Source organism: Furipterus horrens, unplaced genomic scaffold, assembly GCF_987537825.1.
Source record: "Furipterus horrens unplaced genomic scaffold, mFurHor1.1.pri manual_scaffold_5, whole genome shotgun sequence".
Taxonomy (NCBI): domain Eukaryota; kingdom Metazoa; phylum Chordata; class Mammalia; order Chiroptera; family Furipteridae; genus Furipterus; species Furipterus horrens.
The window spans coordinates 34,674,765-34,684,738 of record NW_028327175.1 but is presented as its reverse complement, the minus strand read 5'-3'; the positions used below and the strand labels follow the sequence as shown (position 1 = coordinate 34,684,738).

Below are 9,974 nucleotides of genomic sequence, written 5' to 3'. Positions count from 1 at the left end.
ATTGCTGGTTTGGTGGAGATGTATTCTTTTAGTCTTCCTTTGTCTGAGAAACTCCTTATTTCGCCTTCTATTTTGAATGAGAGCCTTGCTGGGTAGAGTATTCTTGGTTGTAGGCCTTTCTTTTTCATTGCTTGGAATATTTTTTGCCATTCCCTTCTTGCTTGTAGTGTTTCTGCTGAGAAATCTGAGGATAGCCTTATTGGAGCTCCCTTGTATGTTATTAGTTGTTTCCCTCTTGCTGCTTTTAGGATTCTCTCTTTGTCTTTGGATGTTGCCATTTTAATTATGATGTGTCTTGAGGTGGGCCTGTTGGGGTTCATCTTCATTGGGACCCTCTGTGCCTTCTGGATTTGCGTGACTCTTTCTCTCCTCATGTGAGGGAAGTTTTCTGTCATTAGTTTTTCAAAGAGGTTTTCTATCCCTTGCTCTTCTTCTTCTCCTTCTGGAATTCCAATGATACGGATATTGTTACGTTTCATGTTGTCCTGCAGCTGTCTTAGAACCTCTTCAGTCTTGTTCAGTCTTTTTTCATTTTGTTGCATTGTCTGGGAGTTTTTGTGTACGTTGTCCTCCAGCTCGCTGATCCGATCTTCTGCTTCCTCTAGCCTGCTTTTAATTCCTTCTACTGTGTTCTTCAATTCAGAGATTGTATTCTTCATTTCCTCCTGGCTCTTATTGATAGCTTCCATGTCCTTTTTGATGCTGGTATAATTCTCAGTAAGTTCCTTATAGTTCTTCTGGAGTTCACTGTAGTTTTTCTGGAGTTCTTTGTAGTTTCCGCTGAGCTCATTTAGCTTCTCCATAATCCATGTTTTAAATTCTGTATCTGATATTTTGCTCCCCTCTATTTCATTTAGCACTCTTTCTGGGGATTCTACCTTTCCTTTTGATGGGGGGTTGTTTCTCTGTCTCCCCATTTTTGTGATTCCTTTTGTTTGTTGGTGCTTCTTAGAATGATCAGTTCTTCCTGGATCTGCCTCTGGTAGCGTCAGATCATGTACCAGACTGGCCCTAGGCAGCCTGTTGGAGACTTCCAGGGATCTACTGCCTTTGTCTCTCTTCTTTAGTTGTTAATCTACTCAATCTGTGATCAGCCGTCAGGCTTAAGGACCGTGGGTGTGGCAACTTAATTCCTGTAGGCAGGGCTTTTATTTCCCCTTAGTATGACACCACTTGGAGGGGGATGGTCTGTCTGCTGTACTGGGGCTGAGTCAGCACTGGCTGGTCTTGGGAGGGGGTTAGTGTAGCTTCCACTTACTCCTCCGCCCTCTTGGATCTCCGTCTGTGTTGTCCTTGATGATATTTCTTTAATCTGTCTGGTTGTATTTCAGCTACTTTTTGGTGGATCTTTTTCTCTGGTTAGTTGATTGAGAGTCACTCTGCCCACCTTGTCTTGAGATCTTTTGTGAAGGTGCTGCTAAAACATAATTACACAACCCAGGCAAGAAACCCACACCCTCCAATGTCTCCCCCAAATACAATCCCACTATAGGCTGCAAATGAGCCCGTGTTAATATACTTGTGGAGATACTGGGACTCTTACTTCGTAGGAGAAACAGAAAGGAGTTGTTTTAAATGAAGGAAGGGTAATTTTTGAGCTGGAAGTTGATAGAGTATTAATATTAACAATTGGGATCAAGGTTATGTAAGAGAGCAATTAACACTTACACTGTCTGTTTGAAAAGGAGGGGAGGGTTACAGTGTGGAGTGTGAAAGTGGAAGTGTATAGTATTAGGATTATATAATCGGTATATACTATATGATTAGCGTGGGAGGTAGGGTAGACACAACAGACATCCAGGTAGACAGACAGCCAGAAATTGAAAGAGAGGGCTGGGGAGGTTAGAAGGTAGGAAATAGATTGAGAGAGAATTTTTTAAGGATAAAAATACAGAGTAGAAAATAGCAAGACAGGAAGGGAGAGAGGAAAGAGAGAGAGAAAGTAGAGAAGAGAAGGGTAGGAGAGAGAACAAAAGAAGAAGGGGAGGTAGAAGAGAGGGGACTGGATTAAAATTCTTTTTTAAATTATATGCTATAAAAAAGATTAGGAGATTAAAACATGATATAAAGTTGCAAGATAGAGAGAAAAGGTGAATATATAGAGAGAGGAATAGGAGATAGGAAAGCAAGAGGATTTGGGAGGAAAAGAGCTCAGAGGAGGGAAGGAAATCAGGAGGAAGAGGAGATATTAGGGAGGGGAGGATTGAAATTGAAGAGTTGGCAAAAGATAGGATGAAGGAGAGAAATACAAGAGGTAGGGAAAGAAGTGGGGGGGTGGGGTAGAAAAAGAGAAGGGGTAAGAATAGGAGAGTAAAGGGAGAGGGGGATAGATTAGAATTATAATTTGAATATTAAGAGATTAGAATATAAAGTGTAATAGGGAGAGAGAGAGATTATGTATAGGGAGAGAAGGAAAATAAGGACAAGAGATGAAAGAAAAATGAATGTAGACTGAAGGGGGACAAAATAAAGAAAGAAATTTAATAAAGTTGAAGGTGCGTAGCGCAGAGAAAGGAGAGGGTGAGAAAGGGAGAGAACTTAAAATTATAAAATTAACTGAGAATAGGATGCAGGGGAGAATGCTAAGGGGAGAGAACGGGGGGAAGGGGAGGGGAGAAAAGGAGCGAGAATAAGAAGGGACTGACGGTAGGGGTAGTTAGAGAGAGAGTGAGAGATAAAAGAATGAGGATTTTAACTCAATTCAACTTTTATGCACAGTCTCTGGGTATTTTTGGTTTGTTTGTTTTTTGGTTTTTCCTTGCTTCCTTCCTGAGTCTGCTCCTATTCAAAATTCCATGAGTTTCAAATCTTTTCTGGTTGGTTGGCTGGCTGTGGGAGGGTTCTGCTTGATTCTGGGGTTGCTAGTTTTTTTTTCGTGGACCTACCACCGCTCTGCTGTGAGCTGCCTTTAGTAGTCCCCTCCTGAGGCACCCTCAGCCCTCCTCAGGCTTGTCCAGCTACTCCTTCCCTCTGTTGGTCCAGCCTGTGCCTGCCAGCAATCCCCGCCCTGCCTCCAGTCCTGTCTATTCCCAGGCTACAGCTTCTGCTCTCTTCCCTGTCTATATGCCTGCGCACCCCACCTCTCTCCCTGTCTCAAGATCGTCCTTTTGTTCTGCAGGACTCTGGCACAGTCGGTCAAAGTGCCGGGCTCAGTGGCCCTTTCCTGCCCAGGGCCTCTCCCCTAGTCTGGAGCTTTGCAGTGGCTTTCCTGCCTGTGCTCTTCTCCTTGCCCCAAAACTTTCTCTATTCCGAGCTACCGCTTCCGCTGGCTTCCCTGTCTATCGGCCTGCGCGCTCTATCTTTCTTCCCGCCACAGCACCGTCCCTTTGTTCTGTGGGACTCTAGTGTGGTCAGTCAGCGCAGCACTCTCCTTCCCCGGAGCTCTCTGCCGCCCTGCGGGCCCTTCTCCTTGCCCTAAAACAGTCTCCCCTCCAGAACCTCCGCCTCCGCTCTCTTCCCTACTTACACTCCCTGCACATCCTATTTCTCTCTTAGCCCCAAACCTGCCTTTTGTTCTGTGGGATTCTAGCGCGACTAAAGAGCAAACACTGATTTCAAGAACACAGTTCTCCCCGGTCCGGAGTTCCGCAGCAGTTTTTCTGTGCGGCCCGTCTCCTTGCACCAAAACTGCTCCTTTGTTCTGTAGGGCCCTAACGCTAGTGCTGGGCGCGCCCGGGATGCCGAGTTTTCCGTCAGAGGTTGCAGCTGAGGATGTTTCTCTCTAGACTCAGGTCACACAGTTTCTCCCAGTCCTGGTTGTTCACTGTTCTCTCCCTCCTCTGGCTTTTTCGGCCAAATCCTCTCCCTAACTCCCTACAAGAATTCACTCCCGGCTAGTGAGCTCTCCGGCTTGATACTGCAAACGCACGGAGTCTCAGAATGACTCAGTCTGCAGTTTGTGATAAACCCCTCCACCCCCCTCCACGCTGCTCCCACGATCTCCTCCCCGTTCACGTTATCAGATATTCCCACTCACTCAATCATTCCTCCCCGAGTTTGTTCCTCCTGGATTGTCTCCTTAACAGGAGCGAGCTGAGAACACTGTTCCTACTCTGCGGCCATCTTGGTCCCCCCCTCATGGGGCTATTTTATAATCATGGTTTTAAGTATTTTAATAGGCAGTCACTGAAACAAATTTAACCAAAAGAAAATTGGACAAGGATATTAAAAATCTTACCCTTGTGTCTAAAAATTAATTTTACTGAATCAAGGAAAGAGGCTTAGAATTTTGGTTGACCCTAGTCATTATGCATTATAAGTATAATAGAGGTGTTAAGACAAAAAGTAAATATGAGGGTGTGCCATGATTTGAATTGTAATGTACAGACCAAGAGAAGTTATAATCCCGTACTTTAGACTGGCCAGACCACATCTAGAATGCTAAATTCAGTGCTAGATCCCAGATTTTAAGAGGATCATTCAGAAAGTTGTGTCACCCCCCCAAAAAAGTGACCAGGATGGTAAGCAGGCCTGAAACTACTTTATTTGAGCAGCTAAGGAGGATAGAGATTTCCAGGCTAGAAAAGACTTAAGGAGAACATGAAACTTATCTTCAAATATGTGAAAGACATTAAAGGGAGACAAAGAATTAAACATTTTCAGTATCCTGAAACAACCAATGAAAACTACAAGAAAGTAGATTCTGTCTTAACTCAAATAACATGTTTAAGGAATAATTTCAGGTAGATACATCCAAAAAGAAACAGATTTTCTCATTAAGTAGCTTTGCTGGTTCAGAAGCCTTCAAGCAAAAACTGGATGAACACTTAATGGGGGACATTGCAAAAGAAATTGAAGTATTTTGTAGAACAGCAGTCCTCAAAATGAGGTACATATTATTAAATGATGATTTCCTTCCTCAAGATTATATATAGATATAGATTAGATATATATCTACAGATACCAGTTGTTTATTGTTTCTTTAGTCCTAACATATTCAAAGTGAAAACTGAAAGAATACTTTTACCTGAAACAATTAAACTAGATTCTACTAGCATATAATGCCCAACACATTACAGTAATAAAGATTAGACAATCCATTGTCTTCTAAACCTACAAAAGCCAAGATAGTTGCAATAGTGTCATTAGGATAGAATAGTACCATAAAAGGGAGGAGCCGTAGCCGCCATTTCAAGACCGTGAGAGGTAGATAGGCAGCCCGAGTTCCTAAGGTTCGAAGCCTGTAAGTGCTGCCACCGCTCAAGCCTGCCAGAGCACTGGTACGGCTGCTGCCCTCTCATTGTTACCTCTAGAAACGTTCGTGCAAGTAGTGGCGGCACAGCGGGACTCATCCACCCCCTTCTCGCTTTCCCTTAAGGAGCTCCAGATGGCGTCTTCCGTGGGCAACGTGGCCGACAGCACAGAACCAACGAAACGTATGCTTTCCTTCCAAGGGTTAGCTGAGTTGGCACATCGAGAGTATCAGGCAGGAGATTTTGAGGCAGCTGAGAGACACTGCATGCAGCTCTGGAGACAAGAGCCAGACAATACTGGTGTGCTTTTATTACTTTCGTCTATACACTTCCAGTGTCGAAGGCTGGACAGTTCTGCTCACTTTAGCACTCTGGCAATTAAACAGAACCCCCTTCTGGCAGAAGCCTATTCGAATTTGGGGAACGTGTACAAGGAAAGAGGACAGTTGCAGGAAGCAATTGAGCATTACCGGCATGCACTGCGTCTCAAGCCAGATTTCATCGATGGTTATATCAACCTGGCAGCCGCATTGGTCGCAGCAGGTGACATGGAAGGGGCAGTACAAGCTTACGTCTCTGTTCTTCAGTACGGTCCTGATTTGTACTGTGTTTGCAGTGACCTGGGGAACCTGCTCAAAGCCCTGGGTCGCTTGGAAGAAGCCAAGGCATGTTATTTGAAAGCAATTGAGACGCAACCGAACTTTGCAGTAGCTTGGAGTAATCTTGGCTGTGTTTTCAATGCACAAGGAGAAATTTGGCTTGCAATTCATCATTTTGAAAAGGCTGTCACTCTTGATCCCAATTTTCTGGATGCTTATATCAATTTAGGAAATGTCTTGAAAGAGGCACGGATTTTTGACAGAGCTGTGGCAGCTTACCTTCGTGCTCTAAGCTTGAGTCCAAATCACGCAGTGGTGCACGGCAGCCTGGCTTGTGTATACTATGAGCAAGGCCTAATAGATCTGGCAATAGTCACCTACAGGCGAGCTATTGAACTGCAGCCACATTTCCCCGATGCTTACTGCAACCTAGCCAATGTTCTCGAAGAGAAGGGCAGTGTTGCTGAGGCAGAATATTGTTATATTACAGCTCTCTGGCTGTGTCCCACCCATGCAGACTCACTGAATAACCTAGCCAACATCAAACGAGAACAGGGAAACATTGAAGAAGCAGTTCGCTTGTATCGTAAAGCATTAGAAGTCTTCCCAGAGTTTGCTGCTGCCCATTCAAATTTAGCAAGTGTACTGCAGCAGCAGGGAAAACTGCAGGAAGCGCTGATGCATTATAAAGAGGCTATTCGAATCAGTCCTACCTTTGCCGATGCCTACTCTAACATGGGAAACACGCTAAAGGAGATGCAGGATGTCCAGGGAGCCTTGCAGTGCTACACTCGTGCCATTCAGATTAACCCTGCATTTGCAGATGCCCACAGCAATCTGGCTTCTATTCACAAGGATTTGGGAAATATTCCAGAAGCAATAGCTTCTTACCGCACTGCTCTGAAACTTAAACCTGACTTTCCTGATGCTTATTGCAACTTGGCTCATTGCCTGCAGATTGTCTGTGATTGGACAGACTATGATGAGCGAATGAAGAAGTTGGTCAGCATTGTGGCTGACCAGTTAGAGAAGAATAGGCTGCCTTCTGTGCAACCTCATCATAGTATGCTTTATCCTCTTTCTCATGGCTTCAGGAAGGCTATTGCTGAGAGGCATGGGAACCTCTGCTTGGATAACATTAATGTCCTTCATAAACCACCATATGAACATCCAAAGGACTTGAAGCTCAGCGATGGTCGACTGCGTGTAGGATACGTGAGTTCTGACTTTGGGAATCATCCTACTTCTCACCTCATGCAGTCTATCCCAGGCATGCACAATCCTGATAAATTTGAGGTGTTCTGTTATGCTCTGAGCCCAGATGATGGTACAAACTTCCGAGCGAAGGTGATGGCAGAAGCTAATCATTTCATTGATCTTTCTCAGATTCCATGCAATGGAAAAGCAGCTGATCGCATCCATCAGGATGGTATACACATTCTTGTGAACATGAATGGTTATACCAAGGGAGCTCGAAATGAGCTCTTTGCTCTCAGGCCAGCTCCTATTCAGGCAATGTGGCTGGGATACCCTGGAACTAGTGGGGCACTTTTCATGGATTATATCATCACTGATCAGGAGACCTCACCAGCTGAAGTTGCTGAGCAGTATTCTGAGAAACTAGCTTATATGCCTCATACTTTCTTTATTGGGGATCATGCTAATATGTTCCCTCATCTGAAGAAAAAGGCAGTCATCGATTTTAAGTCCAATGGGCACATTTATGACAATCGGATTGTTCTGAATGGCATTCACCTCAAAGCATTTCTTGATAGTTTACCAGATGTGAAAATTATCAAGATGAAATGTCCTGAAGGAGGAGACAATGCAGAAAGCAGTAATACAGCTCTTAATATGCCAGTTATCCCTATGAATACTATTGCAGAAGCAGTTATTGAAATGATTAACAGAGGACAAATTCAGGTAACAATTAATGGATTCAGTATTAGCAACGGACTGGCAACTACCCAGATCAACAATAAGGCTGCCACTGGAGAGGAGGTTCCCCGTACCATTATTGTAACCACACGTTCTCAGTACGGGTTACCGGAAGATGCCATTGTGTATTGTAACTTTAATCAGTTATATAAAATTGACCCTTCTACTTTGCAGATGTGGGCAAATATTCTGAAGCGTGTTCCCAATAGCGTGCTGTGGCTGTTGCGGTTTCCAGCAGTAGGAGAACTTAATATCCAACAGTACGCACAAAACATGGGCCTTCCCCAGAACCGTATCATTTTTTCACCTGTTGCTCCTAAAGAGGAACATGTCAGGAGAGCCCAGCTCGCAGATGTCTGCCTGGACACCCCACTCTGTAATGGGCACACTACAGGCATGGATGTCCTGTGGGCTGGGACACCCATGGTGACTATGCCAGGAGAAACTCTGGCTTCCCGAGTAGCAGCTTCCCAGCTCACTTGTTTAGGTTGTCTTGAGCTTATTGCTAAAAATAGACAAGAATATGAAGATATAGCTGTGAAACTGGGAACTGATCTAGAATACCTGAAGAAAATTCGTGGCAAAGTCTGGAAACAGAGAATATCTAGCCCTCTCTTCAACACCAAACAGTACACAATGGAACTAGAGCGGCTCTATCTACAGATGTGGGAGCATTACGCAGCTGGCAACAAACCCGATCACATGATTAAGCCTGTTGAAGTCACTGAGTGGGCCTAACTAAAGACTGTGCATCACAACTAATGGACATAATCTAAAAGGGGGGGACAACTGGAGGGAGGGGGGACACTGGGTGGAGGGGAGCAGAGGGAAGGGAAATTGGCACAAATGTAATATTTTAATCAATAAAACACATTAAATCTGAAAAAAAAAAAAAAAAAAAAAGACTGTGCACAACAGAATTGCCTCCCTACCTGAGCCTAAACCTTCAGGGGAAAGGGAACTAGATAATGGACCTTTTACTTGTCTGTATAAGTATCATGCTACAGATGGGTGACAAATAATGATAATAGAATAGCACAGCCGGAGTTGCTTCGTGCAAGATAGGGAGAGACCCAAGAGATGGAAACTGCTGTTCTACAAGGAATCTCCATAGAATTTTGCAGCAACCAGATGGTGCATAGGTCTGGAAGGTCTGCTCGCCCTTGGTCTGCCATGGGATGCTTAGTGTGGTAGGGAGATCTGAACTGTCCAGCCATTTTTGTGATTCTGTGGCTTGATTGAATCTTCTGAATTAATTTCTTCTTTATATTTGGGTATTGGAGTTTTTAAAAATGTTTGGTTTCAGGTGTTTTATTCATGTGAAGTATATATGATTCTCTTGAGATAAGGTTTTAAGCTAAAATGTTACTCCTTGTTTTAGTTTCTGAGTTCTACAGATTAATGGAAACTTTGCTGGTGTAGTCTTTTATAGGTTTTATAAACCACTTGAGTCTATATCAGTTGTTTGATTGTCTAACCTAATGTTTGGAGCTATCAGTGCTTTGTTGGTTTAGATGATGGCTCAGAATTGTTTTTCTAGTCTATTTTCTTCCCCTAACCCTACTTTAAAATTTCTCCTGTAACTCAGCTAACAAAACCAAGTCTGATTCAGAACATCCCGGAGTGTTTCTCTGAAACACATTATCTGGTTCCAAGTGGAAATTCATAAGAATGATTATTAATTATGAAGGGCACAGTTGTGGTACTATCATTGATGATAATAATACTGATTTTTTTTTGGCTTAGTTTTCACCTACTTCACCAGTGTTTTTACCGTCAACTAACTGCCCCTCTATGCTGCTGCCAGAGTGATAGTGTGTGATAAAATTTTTGCCTCCCTTTCTAAGGTTTGCTTTTTTTTTAAAGTGAGTCCTGTTCTTCCTATTTCTGTCAGCAGAAATGAAATCCCAGGTAAGTATAAGTATTCAAATATTTGATCAGTAAGTTATAGTTATTTGTGACTACATTAAATAACTTCCATCAAAGATATGTTATAGGTAAAAAGCACTAAAGGACCAGCTATGTATATGAGTTATTGTTTTTCAGACCTTCTAGGGGAATTATGTACTAACTGTCTTACGGACTTGGTCTTGGAGTCTGTATATATTCGGCCTCAGCAGTAGCGGACTGTACTGCTATTTGGTTTGAAGTACAAATTCCAGTTTAGGCCACGTGGAGCTTGATTTTTAAACCACAGGAATAAAATTACTGAATTTCAACAAAGGATGGAGGACTCGAGGCTTAA

At 43.4% G+C, this 9,974-nt stretch overlaps 1 pseudogene; it reads left to right on the top strand.

Annotated features, from left to right (window-relative positions):
* Nucleotides 1–5,115: 5,115 nt before the first annotated feature.
* Nucleotides 5,116–8,474, top strand: LOC150008368 (UDP-N-acetylglucosamine--peptide N-acetylglucosaminyltransferase 110 kDa subunit pseudogene; annotated as a pseudogene).
* The last annotated feature ends 1,500 nt before the right edge of the window (nt 8,475–9,974 follow it).